The sequence below is a fragment of the Canis aureus genome, chromosome 25 (assembly GCF_053574225.1).
Source record: "Canis aureus isolate CA01 chromosome 25, VMU_Caureus_v.1.0, whole genome shotgun sequence".
NCBI lineage: Eukaryota > Metazoa > Chordata > Mammalia > Carnivora > Canidae > Canis > Canis aureus.
Genome location: NC_135635.1, coordinates 18352012 through 18369596, shown reverse-complemented (window position 1 = coordinate 18369596; position 17585 = coordinate 18352012). Strand labels below are relative to the sequence as shown.

At 39.4% G+C, this 17585-nt stretch overlaps 1 long non-coding RNA gene across 1 annotated transcript in view; it reads right to left on the bottom strand.

Annotated features, from left to right (window-relative positions):
- LOC144297620 (uncharacterized) overlaps positions 1 to 17585 on the bottom strand; it is a 90171-nt gene that overhangs the window by 23382 nt on the left and 49204 nt on the right. Inside the window, exons 3-4 of the long non-coding RNA XR_013364579.1 lie at positions 5664 to 5872; positions 2493 to 2617 (exon numbers count right to left, since the gene is read on the bottom strand). This is a non-coding gene — a long non-coding RNA (uncharacterized LOC144297620). The remainder of the gene's footprint in view (positions 1 to 2492; positions 2618 to 5663; positions 5873 to 17585) is intronic.

The window sequence follows — 17585 nt, the reverse complement described above, 5'->3', positions numbered from 1 at the left end:
CCTGTATCTAAATCTCTGGTTCGTCTGTTTCTCTCAATAGACTTGAAAGCTCCTTGAAGACATGAACTGTGTCATCTTCACTCTTCTATCTCTAGTACATAGCAGAGTACCCGGCACAAGGTAGGAGCTCAACAAATAATCTTTGCTCGATGAATAAATGATTCTTCATAACGCCTGTTACCAGCTACTAATGATCTGAGGAACTAAGGATCAGAACTGATAAGGTTTGTATTATGGGATAGGTTGAGGATGGTGATGAGGGAAGATTCAGGACACAAACTGCTCTTGAGGTGAGGATCAAAGGGGCATTGAGTGAGACTGGGATAGATGTGAAGCTGGGATAGATGTGCCTCCACCACCATAGAATACTGGCACCTGCTGTGATAGAGAGGAGGAGTATGGAAAAAGGTAGAAAACGGAAAGGGAGAAGAAAATACTACAATGTATTTATTAGTTCTCAGTGTTGTGTTAGGCCAATCTTGGGGCCTTCCTTGGGTTTTCAAAAATGATGAAAGAAGGATGTTTTTCAAATTTTAACCAGGGACTCTGATTTGGCTTAGTTATATTGTTTGGGAGCTTTGCATATGTCAAAGTTTTTATTTAACTCAATATTTAAGGAAGGTACCAGTAAGATGTTAAAACTATTTCAAAATAGAATTCAATGAACACACACACAGATACACATGCATACATATACAATCAGGAATTATGAAATCTATTTGCTAACAGATGCAAAAGTGGTTGATATATAAAGCAGAAAAGCATCATGTTTGAGGTTATCTTTTCCACATTGTGGAAATCGGTTATATCTCTATAAGACAAAATTCTTTTCCATTTTTTATGACAAAGATCACTTGCATTAACTTTCTACAGTTTCTACACATGCACTATTGTAAGATACTTTAATCGAAGAAAGACTATCAAAGATGTCCACAGCTATAGAATCAGATCATTCCTGGAGGTTCCACTGGACAAGATACCAATGCTCCACTAAAAGGATAGCCAACAAACTATTTTTTTTTGCCCACTTGTAAGTCTTGAATAATTTTCCTGACAAAGTAAGTTGAAAATGAAAATGACTGTAAGTATGTTGTTAATTTAAGAAGACTGTAATCCTTAGATATTTTATAATAATCTAAGGATAGTAGCACCTTACATCATTATTCTAAGTACCTTTTGTGTATTATATATATTCTTTAGTCTTTATAACTCTGTGAACCATTGTACTATCATCCCCAAATTACAGACTGAAAACTGAACACAGAGAGGTTGAGTTATGAGACTGGGGTCACACAGCTGGTAAGCAGAGAGCTGGAATTCCAATTTAAAAAGTTTGATTCTACAGTCTATTCCCTGGCCTGGACAGAGGCAATAATAGTGAGGAGACAGAAAAGTAGATAATTTGTGGATGCCTAGGTGGATCAGTTGGTTAAGTGCCCAACTCCTGATTTTAGCTCAGGTCATAATCTCAGAGCCCTGGGGTTGAACCCTGGTAGGGTTCTGCACTCAGAGAGGAGTCTGCTTGAGGATTCTCTCCATCTTCTTCTCTCCCTCTGCCACTCCCCCTGCTCGAGTACATTGTCTCTCTTTAAAATAAATACATAAATAAATCTTTTTTTTTTTTTTTCAAAAAGGTAGATAATTTTGAGAGCCACTTGGGAGGACACAGCTTGTAACTGCTCTTGATTAGATGAGAGAAGGAGAAAAGCACATGGAGAAAAGGGCAAGAAGGGAAAAATAGGTGATAAAATAGAGGAAAGAATTAAGAATGTTTCATTTCATGTTTATCCAGTATTGTGAAAATTGGAGAAAAGTTTATCAAATTGTACTGTTATGGTGTTATTATTGCAAACAAATACAAGGTAATATAAACTGTTATAGTCCCTGGCTAGGGATGGCAGTCATCACTGTTTCCAGGAGATAATACTGTCCTTTTTTAAAGAATTGAAGTACAGTTGACACAAAATGTTACATTAGTTTCAGGTGTACAACACTATGATTCCACAAGTCTACATATTGTGCTGTATTCACCGCAGTGTAGCTACCATTTGTCACTGAATAACACTATGACAATGCGATTGACTATATTCCCTATGCTGTACCTTTCAACCCCATGACTTATTCATTCCATAATTGGAAGCCTTTATCTCCCATTCCCCTTCACCCACTTTGCCCATCCCCCAAGAAAATATTGTTCTTGCTAATCAAATTTAAAGTTTCTTGAAAGTATAATTATAAGCACCTCTTATTTACATTGGGCATAGATTAGGTTGGAAAATACCCTCCTTCCCAAAAAAAAAAGTAGTGAAATATAATATCTCTTAGCTTTTTAAAAGTTAAATGTGGGTTCAAATCTTGGCTTTTTGTTTTGTTAGCTTTGTTAATGTAAACATATTAGTTTCTCGTTGATTAAATAATATGTGCAAATCATTGAATACAATGCAGGCATTCAATAAGCACCCTCATAAATGATCTTTGTCATTAGCACTTACCTAATCTGATGAAACCCGGGTGCTGTGTTCTTGTGGTCCTTGTGGTTCTTGCCAATGGAGGCACATCACTCACAAAGCTAAGAGGATCTGTTTCTTCTGAAAATGCATCAGATGGTGGGATCTCTCTTGTGGAAAGAAACTTATTTGAAAAAACTGGAACTTGACCAAAATCTTTATTTTCTCTAATACAAAAGCCTGTGCTAAGGTACTCTAGAAGATTGCTTCTACTACAGAACCATCCTAGATGCAAAATCAACAAGTTACTTTTGGGCCACTGGCATCATTGGAGGAGAATTTGAGCACCAACTCTTAATCCCTGAAATAAACTTCTATCTGCCAAAGATCCTGTCCCCAAGGCATGGCTCTTAGACTATAGGTACCTTTATTCAGGCACAAGACTTCCACAGAACAGAACCATTCTGAAGTCTCTTATAAAAGCACCAACATTTAAAAGATGGAAGAAAAAAATTAAGCAAGAGGCTTAAGAGGAAGTTGAAGTACCAAATGTCAATGTCCACTCCAGCCCATATCGCATCATTTCCCCCACAGCCTTCCCAAAGACCACCCATGAAATCAGAAATAGAGTTGGTATATGACCATGCAATGGTGAGACAAAGAGCTGGTTTCCTACTATTTCAGAGAAATGGCCACATGCCATAAGTGATGATGACAATGATAATGACAATGATGGTGAAAAGTGTTTCTTGAGTTCTTACTATGTGCCAGTGATTGCCTAAATATGCTCTCACTCCTAACATTGGTGGAGTCTGGGGCAAGAGTCCAAATAGAGCTAAACACATAAAACACATCTGGTGTCCTATTTGACAAATGTTCCTCCTTCACAACCTAGGAGGCCATGAGTCTGAGAATTTAGCATGCTCATTCTCCTTGACATTTCGTGTAGGAATGTGGAAGCCCAGGTGAAGGCAGCCCCTGCTCACCTCCCTTTTCTTCCCACTCAATCTTGGCAACTCTACAAGGGGCCACATGTGTGGACATCCAGACTGCAAAGCTCCTCCCACAGCCCTACTAACTGCCACTCTCCGGCCATCCCTCAGGAGGGGTGATGCCCACACCACTGGTGTGGGGGAGGTGAGGGTGTCAGCCTTCAGGAGGCCAGAAGCAGAAAAAAAGCCTACAAAGGTCCTGCAGGTGTACCTGGGGACAACTGGGCAGGGACCAGGAGCTTCTAGTGCCCAGAACTTGTTCTAGAAGGGTAGCATTCCCTGAGAGACAGGGAGAAGGGAGAGCACTTTCTTGCCACCCCTCCACTCATCCCAGATTCTTCACTTTGTAGGAAAGAACACTGCTATAAAGAGGCAGAGTGGAAACCTCTGAAGTCTAAGGCATGACAAGGGAACTTGTAATTGAGTCTAAAGTATAGTGGTTTTAAATATATCATCTAATTTAAAATTTTACTGCTCCTAAAATCCCATGAAGTCACTACTATCATTACCCTCTTACACATGAGGAAACTGAGACTTGCAGGGTTCAGTACCTTGCTCACTGCTGAGGAATGCAATCAGGGCAGCCCTGCCTCCAGAGCCGGCCCCTAACAGGGTGCAATAACCCAAGACATCCATATAAAATAAAAGTGAGATGATGTTTTTCAAAACCAATGAAATGAGCTATGGCTTAAAGAAGCAGTAATTCATCTAAAATAATCTCTACTTGGGTTTGAAAATATCTTGACAGGTGTCACATTGCTTAAAATTCTAATGCAAATATTACAGAGATTAACATGTTTCTTCAATAGGAAAGATCTTTCAATGTCTGGTCTAATCCAGACCTCATCAGTCCAAGGTATTGAAAAAAGTACTCTCTCTCCATCTCTAGGCACAGGGCAAGGACTCTTTTTTGAAAATGGAAATTCAAATGAATATGAAACGCTGTGTTTTCCTGGCCTCCAAGGAGATGAAAACAGAATTTAGCTGGTCCTGGCTGTGAGGAAAACTCTTTGCTCTGACTAGAGATCTCAATACAGAGTGCAAAGGAGCCAATGTAAGCCACTGACATGCAAAAAACAAAAGATAAACTCTGGTTGCCTAATGTTTGGTTTTGCTGCATACTAAGAACATGCGTTTCAGATGCAATTTCAAAGCATGTTTGAGAAACACCACTACAGTCTCAGGGACTAGAGCTTATTCCTAGCATATAAAGGTGATCATTCATTTTGTAGGCTAATGGTACCTATGATTTTGAACATGATTTCATTGACAGATTTCAGAATTCAGCATTTAAAGTAAGTAAAGATACTGTGCTTCTCTCACTTATACTTTTACGGTGCATGTCCAGAGGGGATTTATCGGGACAGGCACATTAGCAATATTTGACTGTTGAAGTTAGAATAAAGCAAATTTTCTAGCTAAGCTTTAAAACCTGTCATTTTAGAACTTTGCAAGTATTTAATTTCTGTGTAAATTGTACAAATGCACTTTCATTAATCACCCCTGGAAGCTTTTAGGTGATAAAAGAACAATGTTTTCCATTCTAACTTACATAAACAACTTTCTAATTTTGGGTCAAGCATTTTATGGCTTTTATGGTTTTGCTATGGCTTCATTTTTTAATTTAATTACATGCTGCTACAAGATCCTCTTTACTACTACAGAGTACTGAAATTCTCCTTTTTCTATGTTAATAAATTCACAATCTGCTAAGTGTACCTATAAATAACATTAATGATATGAGACAGATATAGTTTTACCATTTTATTGTATTTAAGAAAATCACAGTTAGGAACTGTTCCCAATTAAAGGAGACAAAGGAGGCTCTTCAGATGTCTGTGATACTTGATGCTATACTGAGTCCTGTCCTGGAGGGGAAACTTTATAAAGGACATGGAGTCAATTGACAAAACTACAGATGGCATGTTAAATTTGTGTGTTGTGTGTGTGTGTGTGTGTGTGTCAGGAGAGAGTGTGCAAATGATGAAAATATAGTAAACTGTTAAGTGTTAGAAACAGGTGAATCTGGGTAAGGGGTATACGGGTTTTCCTTTTACTATTCTATTTTTGCAACTTTTAACAAGTTGGAGATTATTTCTCAATAAAAAAATTTTTAAATGGTTACCCAAAAAAAGTGCCCTTAGAACTTTTTTCACTGGAAAATTCTTTTATGCATTATTCACAAGCTTAGTCATGTAACTATAAATAAATATTTAATATTTACATTTCTTGCCTTATTATAATGCTACTGGTTCCAGCTGAGTCTGGGGAAGCCTGGCTGAGAATCAGGGTGGCAGTAGGCAACAGAACTAGAGACATCATGATGCTGTGCTCAGGGAGAAAGAGGCCAGGCTTCTTCTGGAGTCACTGTCCCCCAGCACCAGGCCTTCATGCACAGAGAGGTGCTAAGTGGCCAGCTCTCAGTCAGCACTCCTACATGAATGAGAGAATGAGCAAATAATTGAACAACTGTAAGAACAATGATTTATCTTATAAGTAATTTCATGTAAAATGTAGGCAGTTGATTTCCACTTCTGGGAAATATACATACTTTTCCCCATTTTGCATGCTAAGTACAACTAAAAACCTTAGACAGTATAAGTAAAACAAATCTATGAAGATTATGAAAGGTGTTGAGAAGAAGGCAGACTGGCTAGGGACTTCAGGACCCAAGGAGTGACACAGTAGCTCTTCTCTTTGCCTTATGTATCCCAGTTTTGGAACTGGAGAAACCAGCAACTTGGATGCCAACACGTGCAGACAAAAAGACCCAAGGAAGCCTGCTCTCTCTAGCCAAGATCAGGAAAGGGGCAGCCTAGAAAGACAGGAAACCTTTAGACAAAAACTGCTGTACTCTAGCCAGACACCACAGAAAACACAGTGGCCCCATTTTCACCATGCCAGCAAATGCCAAGAAGAGAGCCAGACTTCCACTACCACAGGGCTGTAACAAACTGCTTCAATTATCCCCCTCTCCTGCTATGATAGAATCAGATAAGGCCAAGCAGGGAGCTGGGACTTTTAAAGGCGGTAAAAAACCCTGTACCTCCCTGACTCCCAGTGTTAGTGGAAACCACTTGGCAGCCTGGCCTACCATGAGGCTTCACCCTCCTTCTCGCCCCTGGAGAGTGTCAGGAGAGACCTCCTAGAGAGTCAGGACTTTCACCACCACACATGGGTAATGAGGCAGCTCCACCCATTGGTATCAGTGGAGATCACAGGAGTATATAGTATATATATATAGTATATAGGCACTCCTATCCCTCTGCCAGGAAAGTGTCAGAGGAAGTGTCCTTCCTAGGAGGAAGTCCTAGGACTTCCCTGCCCCACAGTAACAAGGAGACTCTCCCTCCCACTAAGACCACCTTGGCGTCAACAGAAGCAAACAGGTGAAACTGGAATTCCAATCTGGATCCCACTTGCCTGGTCAGAGAGGTGTCAAAGAAGGACAGCTAAAGCTGAAGGTGTAAATAGGATCCAGAGTTTCACAACAAAATATCCAAAATATATTTCAGTCAAAAACACACATCAAACCAAGAACCAGGAAGATTCCCAAAGGATGGATAAATGATAATCAACAGAAGTCAACATTGAGATAACAAAGATGTTAGAAATGTCTGACAAAGATTTTAAAACAACCATCATAAAAATGCTTTAACAAGCAATTATGAACATGATCAAAACTAATGAAAAAAATAGCAAGTCTTAGCAAAGAACTAGAAATTTCCAGCAAGGAAATAAAAAGATACAAACAGGAACCAAGCAGAAATTTTAGAACTCAAAGCTATAATAACTGAAACTAAAAACTCAGTGGATGGACTCCTTAGCAGAACAAAGGGGCCAGAGGAAAGAGTCAGTGAGCTGGATGACAGAACAATGTATTATCAAATTTGAATGACTGAGAAAAAAAGATCAACAGATAGATCCTCAGTGATCTGGACTATACCAAAATATCAAAGAGTCATGTCATTGGAGTCCCCAAAGGAGAGGAGACAGAGAGAGGGCATGGCTGAAAAAGTCCTAGAAGAAATCACAGCTAAAAACTTTCCAAATATGGCAAAAGACATAAGCTTATAGATTCAAGTGCTAAGCAAATGCCAAACAGGATAATTAAAAAACAAACAAACAAATACCGATACTATGTCACATCATAAACTTCAGGAAACTAAAGGCCAAGAAAAAAATTTTAAAGCAATTCAAATACCAGTGGATTTCCCATCAGCATCCACAGAGGCCAGAGCTTAAAGAGAGAGCTGTCAACCCTGAATCTTACATCTAGTAAAAATATTCTTCAGGAAGAAAGAGGAAATGAAGCCATTCTCAGATGAAGAATGATGAGAGTGTGTCGCCAGCAGAGCTACCGTAAAAGAATGACTAAGGAAGTTCCCTAAGCAGAAAAGAAATGATAGAAGAAAGAAACTTGGCACATCAAGAAGAAAGAATATAGTAAGAAAAAATATGGGTGAATAAATAGACTTTCCTTTTCCTCTTGAGCCTTCTAAATTATGTTTAACAGTTGAAGCAAAAATTCTAACACTGTCTGATCTGGTTCTAAATATAAGTAGCCTTGAGAGCTATGGCTCATCAGCATCTATGCAGGAGAAGGCAGAGGGAAGTATTGAGGAATATGAAAACAGAAATAGCACTAAAAATAGTTTCAGACATGAAGACTAAACTGAAAGGAATGCATGGCAAATGCATCCAGGTCCAGGAAATAATGACTGGGTAAGCTTTATAATTTAGCCATACACATACACACAGGCGTATACTGCTACAGAGGGTGATGCAGAGAACATCAAAACTATGAAAAATGCACGTTGAGTTATTTTACTGGTGTTCTCAGTACAGGCTTCGTGACAAGACCAGCTTGCTTTCCTGTCCCTTTAATGAATGGCACTGTGAGATGTCAAACAGAGCATCAAGCCAAAGGTATCTGGGCTCTCTATCCTGTGGCCTGGTTCCCTTTATAACTGGAGCTACCTGAGTTACATCAGCAGGTTCAATCTTGTCCAGTCCTGACCAAGGGCGCCTTACAAGGAGGGACGTACACTAACTCAACGCTCTGAATGGCACCAGTCATCTGTGGGGAATCTTGCTCTGACCTCGGGCCTCTCCTTAGAATTTAGCTTTTCTCATTCCAGTGTATTTTTCCACTCTCATTCATGTTTTCCTAAAGTAGTTTAGGAATCTGCTCTTTGGCACCAAAGTGAATAAATCACACTTTATCTGGCATGTGAATGAATACCACATTCTATGTCTCTTTTGAGAGCTTTCATTAACTATTTCTGCTTCACTAATCCTAAGAAATTTTAGACATTTGACTCATTCTGATGTGGGTTTTATAAAAGACAAAAAAGAAACATAAATGTATAAGTTTCTCTTAGGATAGGAATAACAGATCAAAAGTTTTAGAAAGAATAATTCAAGCCACAAAGACTCCTGCCTATTCAAAGGGGGCACTCCCAATCTTTTTTTTTTTTTTTTCTGTTTCCACCTACCAAAAACTATTTTTCCATGTCCAGAGACTTTAGATGAGAAACTGGATTAGTTCACTTGCAAATCTTTGGCACACAAAACCAGATAACCTGGGATTTTGACCATAGGAATCTTGGAAGGATCAAGTGTTGATCACTTAACAGAATTAAAAGAACTGAAATATTTTACTAAATTTCATAATTTTAATCACCAGGCAGAATTACAGATTAGAAGTTAAGAAATTTGGCATTAATCGGCTTTCCAGCCCTGCCGCTTAAAAGCTGTGTGACTGGGCAAGTTACTTTATTATTCAAAGCCACACAAAAATTTTCTCTATTACCTATCGATAGAGTTGATGATGACAAAAACAATCATAAGGAGTTAACATTTATTGAACATTGTTCCAGACACTATATTATTTTGCATGATTATGTAAATCCACATGTAATCCTCAAAGGTCAATGCAATAAGACTTGAGGTCATCACCACTTACTGGGTAAGATGGAATTTGAATCCAAAATCTTTGACTGTAGGATCCATGCTGAAAAAGACTCCTCAAAGTGGGTGTTGTATTAGGCAATGAATATAAACTGCATGGCATTATATCTGACATGTTATAAGAGATCAACAGTAGTTTGCTATTATTTTTTGTCCATATCAAATGAATGTTTTGATTAATACAAAATAGAATGAATATAATATCATTTTAAGGGATAGTATAGCTTACTGAGTGTTCAGGGTAAGCACTGGTACTCTGACAAGCTCTGCATTCCTTGAGGACCTGCGCTAAGTGCCATTTACATTCGTGGCTGAGATCCTAATACTAAGCATCTAATTTGAAGTAAATGTTCTATAAATATTGGTTGAATTAAAAGGTGTTCAAAGTGGTTATAAATATTTAAAGAGATCTATATTTAATCTATCACAATAATCAAAACTCCCAAAGAATAAAGACTTTGGCATTAGTAACTGTCCTAAAACAAAGGTCCCTGCCTCCTTTTGACTGTCTGTAATATGGATACAGACTGAATTACTGGCAAGGCTTCATAAGACTGTTATTTTAAGATCTATTTAAGATGCGAAGAGCCTTGTCCTAGTTTTGCCTTTATCAAATAGTATCTATTAAGTAACCATCTGCTTCTCAAATTGTAATGAAGTCATATAAAACAAGCTAAGGGCTGACGACTTCCTTAATCAAATCCAAACAAGATCCTGAAATGTCTCAAGAGAGTTTGAATAATTGGTTGCTGGGAAATAAAAGATTTTGAAGTGCATTTCTAAGTAAAATATATGGTTTCGAATATTTTTAATTACTAGTCTAACATCAGACAACATTATCTCTTCATATTATTTTTGTTTTTTTTATACTCCCTTTCAGCAAATGGCATTCTTCTGTATTATTCATAAAACAAACAATTTTAGAGATTGTTTAGTCAAATGCCTTCATTCTACAAATGAGGTACACCAAATTTTGTGTCTTGCTTATGGTCATACAACAGATAGTGGCAGAACCAAGACCCTATTTTCTGACTCGGGGATTTTTCTAGGCATCCAGAAAGAAACATGGCCTCACAATAACGCAGGTTGAATGAGACAAAAGATAAGTTTCAGAACAGTTCAAATATTTGCAATACTATTACAATTTTTACACCTTGTAGTATGTTTCTCAAGGCCAAATTCTTATGTGATTTTCCTTATTAATTTTTTAAAGAGGACAAATTTTTTTAAAGGACAAATTTAATTACAACTAAACTACTTAATTGAAGATAATCAATTAATGATGTTATGCAAATCAACATATTTCTAGACAACTTCTTTAATTACATTCCAGAAAACATAGATATTTGGTCAAAGACTGCACTCATTGTTGCTAAGAACCTATATCTACTCAAATCAATACTTCAAATTTCCTGTAAATCTCTCAGTTGTACACAAAGCATTAAATACTAAAGTGGATGGGCCGAAATTTAATCTTGTACAATAGTTTATGAGATTGTTTTTAAAGCTGTTGTAATAAAAACCTTTCATCCACATGGACCTAATTGTTATATGCACAAAAGTTTTTCTCTCTGGACAAATAAATGTTGGTGATGGAGGGCAGGTCTAATTATAAAAGAAACCAAATACAATAATTACTTAGTCATGTAAAAGGTTTTCTTGGCCCCCACACAACCCACCCTGAAGAAGATTTTGTTGGCTAGAATGAACAGGAGAACCAGCAATAACAAGTTAATTAAAATGTCTTTATGCTCCAGTGTAGCAGATTGTATTTTCTAAAAATGGCCAAAGCAATATTTCTGGTCCCACACGTTCCTTCTTGAATTTGAGCAGGCTTTGGGGCTGTGGGGATGAATGGAATGTGGCAGAAATGATCCTGCGTAATTTCTTAGGCTAGGTCATAAAGGAGATAGGGCTTTCTCCTGCCTCCTTTTCTAAGGACACTCATCTTGGAACCCAGCCACAATGCTGTGAGGAAGCATGGGCCACAGGAAGAGGCCACCCATCCTGGTGACAGCTCCAGCTGGGCTGTCAGCTGACAGCCAGCATCACCTGCCTGACACGTGAGTGAAGGAGCCTATCAGATAATTCAACACTAGCCTTCAAGCTGCCCCAGCTGACACCAAGTACAGCAGAGAAGAGCTAGCTGCCTGAGACCAGACCAAATTGCAGACTCATGTGCAAAGTAAATGTTATCATAAGCCACTACTTCAGTGGTCTTCTACTCAGCAATAGATAATCAGAACATCTAGAGTTTTCCCCTCCCAAAACCTATAGTTTTTGAAAGGCACAATCATGAAGGACAAATAAAATTTCACTTAATACTATTGTATTGGTTTTTAACCATGATTCTCATTGAAGAAATAAATAGTTAGATCAGTATTAAGTATTTTGATCAATGTGCAGAGAAACCCAAAAGTGAGAACCCAGCACCTCTAAACATTCACATGTACCTCTGACACAAAACTGCCATCCAGAAACTTCTGATAGTTGTACGGTGTAATCAGTGGGCTGGACCTAAGCAAAACTCTGATCAGATGAGACTGCCTTCAGTGGCCACTTTTCTTTGTCTCCTGCCTCTTTCAGCATCCCTGCTACCCTCCCTGGCAGCAAAGCAGCTAGAAAACTCCATCATGTTCAGGTACCAATGCAACCTTAAGTTGTTGGCTTATCAGAAATGAGAAGAATTAAGGGTGTGTGTGTGTGTGTGTGTTTGGGGGACAGTGGAAGTAAGCACTCATGGAAGCAAAACTGAGTATAAAGGGAATTAACAGCAATGAGTTGGGTGCCAATGTGAGAGTTTTCTTGGCACCTCTCATTACTGACAGCATCTAGGCAGAAGGTACAGAAAGTACAAAGACAGGAAGATGTAAAATGCCATGGTGTATTTATGAGACATTTGTACTTCCTGAATGTAAAGTGACAAGGGAGGAATGGCAGTAATTTGGACTAGACATGAGGACAGGAGATGGGAAATGAGGTTTCCCATGCCCTGCTGTTGAGTCAACTCTCATCTACCAGTCACTGGGAAAGCTACTGAAGAATCCCATGTGCACAGGAGAGAGCCCAAATCAGGAGTCAGCAGGCCTGGAGTAAGTTGTGACTCTTCTGTCTTTAGGTACCTCCTGAGGCTCAGGGATCGTGGGGCCTGTATGATTGCAGAGATTCTCTAGCTCAGAAAGTCCATCTTATCTGAGTTATGTTACCTTGAGACACAAAGCCATCCATCGTGGGGTGAGTGAGATGAAGATTCCATGGCATGAGCTGTGAGCACTTGGAGGCACCACTCCTTATTTCTTCCAGGGTACTGGCTTGAAGAGTCAAAGAGTGGATCTGTGCTTATTTTCATTTTTGAAATTTTCCGCTAAAGACAACATCTCTATACTCCATGGGGTTAATTTTTAAAACAATAATATTTACCAATGCTTCTTGAACATCAAATACTACTGTTCATAACACTAATTTTTATTCCTCCTCCTCAATCAGCCAAGTTGAACTTAAAATATCTAAGATGAGGGGTGCCTGGGAGGCTCAGTCAGTGAAGCATCTGACTCCTGATTTCTGGTCATGATCTCGGGTACCTGAGACTGAGCCCCACACCCAGCTCCACACTCAGCCGGGAGTCTGCCTGAGATTCTCTTCTCCCTCTCCCTCTGCCTTTCTTTTCTCTTAAGCATGTGTCTGCTCTCAAATAAATAAATAAATCTTTAAAATAAAATATCTAAGATGATATTTCATTAAATTGCACATGCATCTGCCAAGTAGAAAGTTGGAAAATTAGGCAAAAATATGTTACTGAGGTATGTCTGAATTTCCAAGCACAAAAAGACTGGGAGAGGAGCCTAATTTTGAGACTGGGGATCAAAAATTGGCTAAACATTCTTGTAGTTTATTTGACAAAATTGTTTTTAAAAATTATAGCTTATTTCAGCCAAATAAATTTAGATAAAACTGAAACACAATTCGAGGAACCAGCAAGAAGGCATTTGTGGCATTTTCCAAAGTAAACATAGTGCATTTGTTTCTGGGAAATGAGGCCAATGGAAAGGTACATATTCCTGATCATACAAGGAACAGAGAGACATTAAAACAGCTAATGATACAGTCACTTAAAACACAACAGTATAACAGTATAATTAACTCTGTGACTCTAGACTTTTCTATACTCTTTAAAAAGATTTCATTTATTTATTTTGAGAGAGAAAAAGAGAGTGTGTATGTGAGCAGGGGGAAGGGCAGAGGCAGAGGGAGAGAGAATCTCAAGCAGACTCCCCACTGAGCAACCAGTAGACTGACGTGGGGCTCAATCTCAAGACCCCTGAAGTCATCACGTGAGCCAAAATCAAGAGTCAGACACTCAACCGACTGAGCCATCCAGGTGCCCCTAGACTTTTCTATACTTTAAGCTGACATACATAAGTAAAAAATAGGTAATGACTGCAGCCTATCCTACCTCATAGCAAACCTGTGGAAACAATTGGCGGGATATTAATAGATCCCCTGCAGCAGACAAGACTGAGCTTGAATTTCATTTTCTGGCTTGGGCAGGTCTTCTTGAGCTGCAAAGAAGTAAAAATCTTTTCTCATCACTCCTGTTAGGAGTCTCTAAGGTGACCAAGTGTAAAGCTCAGATTGTTGTTTAACTGCCATCGGCACAGCCACACATATGGGCAAGCATCAACAGAAGTGGCCTTTCTGAGTGCTATCAGTGACCGCAGAGGAAATCCAGCCTGAGGCTTCCATGTAATTTGGAAGCTCAGCTTCCAGAGCACAGGACATAGCAGGGACCTATACACACACAAGCACACACAGGTATAGGTGGTCAAACACACAGACATACACATGTGTCCACAAATGTACTCAATAACATATAGATATACTCACACCATCCTTCACATACATACACAGATAAGCCAGATGTAGGCGGTGAAACAAGCACATACAGATGCACACATCTATCCACACATGTATATGGAGACAGAGACACAGATACATGCATATGCCTACATATGCACACAAAGACACATATATACACACACAGAGACAAGACAAACATAGGCAGATACACACACATATCTACACATGTACTTGTGTACAGACAGATGCACACAGATACACACACCCACATACTCCAACCCCAAAACAGAGACAGGCACACACAAATTCACATAAATACCGACACTACGCACTCTCCCAGACATAGGCATTGTGGCCAACAGTGTGGGGGTGAGTATGCATGAGAGGAAGCGGCACTCCTGCCCTGCCCATACAATACATATTCCATCCACTGCAGGCTGTTGCCTTCCTAAGGAGGCAGAAAATAGGCTTCATGATATTAACTATTATTATCATTTCTAATATAACATGCTCTAACTCTAAACAGGATCCTGATGTGTTTGGGGTATGTGGGTGTTTTTCAGAGTTCTACACATAGCAGTTATATTTCACTCTTAAAGTTCTATTTGGCAGCCCTAGGCTCTCGCTGTCTGCATCCAATTTATCAATCTTCGGGGAAGCTGATGACAGTCAAGCTCTCCCCTTCTGCCCTGGATTAAGACACTTGCCATCTGACAACTGGCATGGCTGCATCTCTGCATCTAGACTCCCTGCTAGATTCATGTCAAAGGCCACATATCTGAAAATTCAAAATCTTTCCCACTGACAAGTATTAGACACAGCTGTCCAGAAAAGGGCTGTCCAGTAGATATGAGGCAAACTCCGATAAACCACCTGGCTACAGTTAGGGAATCCCAGCATCCCCTCTCCTTTCTGCCTCTCTTCCTGGACTAAAGACACTGCTACTTTCCTCTGTACTTTCAATCACAGTAGTTCTCCCCATCTGTGGGGACATGTTCCAGGACCTCCAGTGGATGCCCAAAACTTCACATAGTACCAAACCCGATATACACTATATTTTTCCCTATACATTCATACCTATGCATAGTTTAATTTATAAATTAGTCACAGAAGAAATTAACAATAACAACTAATAATAAACTGGAACAATTATCACAATATACTGTAATAAAAGTTACATGAATGTGGTCTCTCTCACATATCTAGCTGTACTGTATGCACCCTTCTTCTTCTAATGATGAGGATGAAATGATGGCATGCCTACCTGATGAACCCCAATTGACTGCAGGTAACTAAAACTACGGAGAGTGAAACTCGGGAGATACAGATCTAAATGTACAGTTGTTTTCTATCAGTGTGTTTAGAAAGTGTGGTATAATCCTAAAAACCATCTACGAAAAGCCCACAGCAAATATCATTCTCAATGGGGAAACACTGAGAGCCTTTCCCCTAAGATCAGGAACACGATAGGGATGTCTACTCTCACCACTGCTATTCAACATAGTACTGGAAGTCCTGGCCTCAGCAATCAGACAACAAAAAGACATTAAAGGCATTCGAATTGGCAAAGAAGAAGTCAAACTCTCTCTCTTCGCAGATGACATGATACTGTACTTAGAAAACCCAAAAGACTCCACCCCAAGATTGCTAGAACTCATACAACAATTTGGCAGTGTGGCAGGATACAAAATCAATGCCCAGAAATCAGTGGCATTTCTATACAGTAACAATGAGACTGAAGAAAGAGAAATTAAGGAGTCAATCCCATTTACAATTGCACCCAAAAGCATAAGATACCTAGGAATAAACCTAACCAATGAGGTAAAGGATCTATACCCTAAAAACTACAGAATGCTTCTGAAAGAAATTGAGAAAGACACAAAGACATGGAAAAACATTCCATGCTCATGGATTCGAAGAATCAACATTGTGAAAATGTCAATGTTACCCAGGGCAATTTACACATTCATTGCAATCCCTATCAAAATACGATGGACTTTCTTCAGAGAGTTGGAACAAATCATCTAATATTTGTGTGGAATCAGGAAAGACCCCAAATAGCCAGGGGAATATTGAAAAAGAAAACCAGAGCCAGGGGCATCACAATGCTGGATTTCAAGTTGTACTTCAAAGCTGTGATCATCAAGACAGTGCAGTATTGGCACAAAAACAGACACATAGATCAATGGAACAGAATAGAGAACCCAGAAATGGGCCCTCAACTCTATGATCAACTAATATTTGACAAAGCAGGAAAGACTATCCACTGGAAAAAGGACAGTCTCTTCAATAAATGGTGCTGGGAAAATTGGACAGCCACATGCAGAAGAATGAAACTAGACCACTCTCTTACACCATACACAAAGATAAACTCAAAATGGATGAAAGATCTAAATGTGAGACAAGAATCCATCAAAATCCTAGAGGAGAACACAGGCAACACCCTTTTTGAACTTGGCCACGGCAACTTCTTGCAAGATACATCTATGAAAGCAAAGGAAACAAAAGCAAAAATGAATTATTGGGATTTAACCAAGATAAAAAGCTTCTGCACAGCAAAAGAAACAACAAAACTAAAAGACAACCTATGGAATGGGAGAAGATATTTGCAAATGATATATGAGATAAAGGACTAGTATCCAGATCTATAAAGAACGTATTAAACTCAACACCCAAGAAACAAACAATTCAATCATGAAATGGGCAAAAGACATGAACAGCAATTTCACCAAAGAAGACATACACGTGGCCGACAAGCACACAAGAAAATGCTCCACATCACCTGCCATCAGGGAAATACAAATCAAAACCACAATGAGATACCACCTCACACCAGTGAGAATGGGGAAAATTAACAAGACAGGAAACAACAAATGCTGGGGAGGATGTGGAGAAAGGGAAACCCTCTTGCACTGTTGGTGGGAATGTGAACTGGTGCAGCCACTCTGGAAAACTGAGTGGAGGTTCCTCAAAGAGTTAATAGACCTGCCCTACGACCCAGCAATTGCACTGCTGGGGATTTACCCCAAAGATACAGATGCAGTGAAACGCCGGGACACCTGCACCCCAATGTTTATAGCAGCAATGTCCACAATAGCCAAACTGTGGAAGGAGCCTCAGTGTTCATCAAAAGATGAATGGAGGGATCCCTGGGTGGCGCAGCGGTTTGGCGCCTGCCTTTGGCCCAGGGCGCGATCCTGGAGACCCGGGATCGAATCCCACGTCGGGCTCCCGGTGCATGGAGCCTGCTTCTCCCTCTGCCTGTGTCTCTGCCTCTCTCTCTCTCTCTGTGTGACTATCATAAATAAATAAAAAT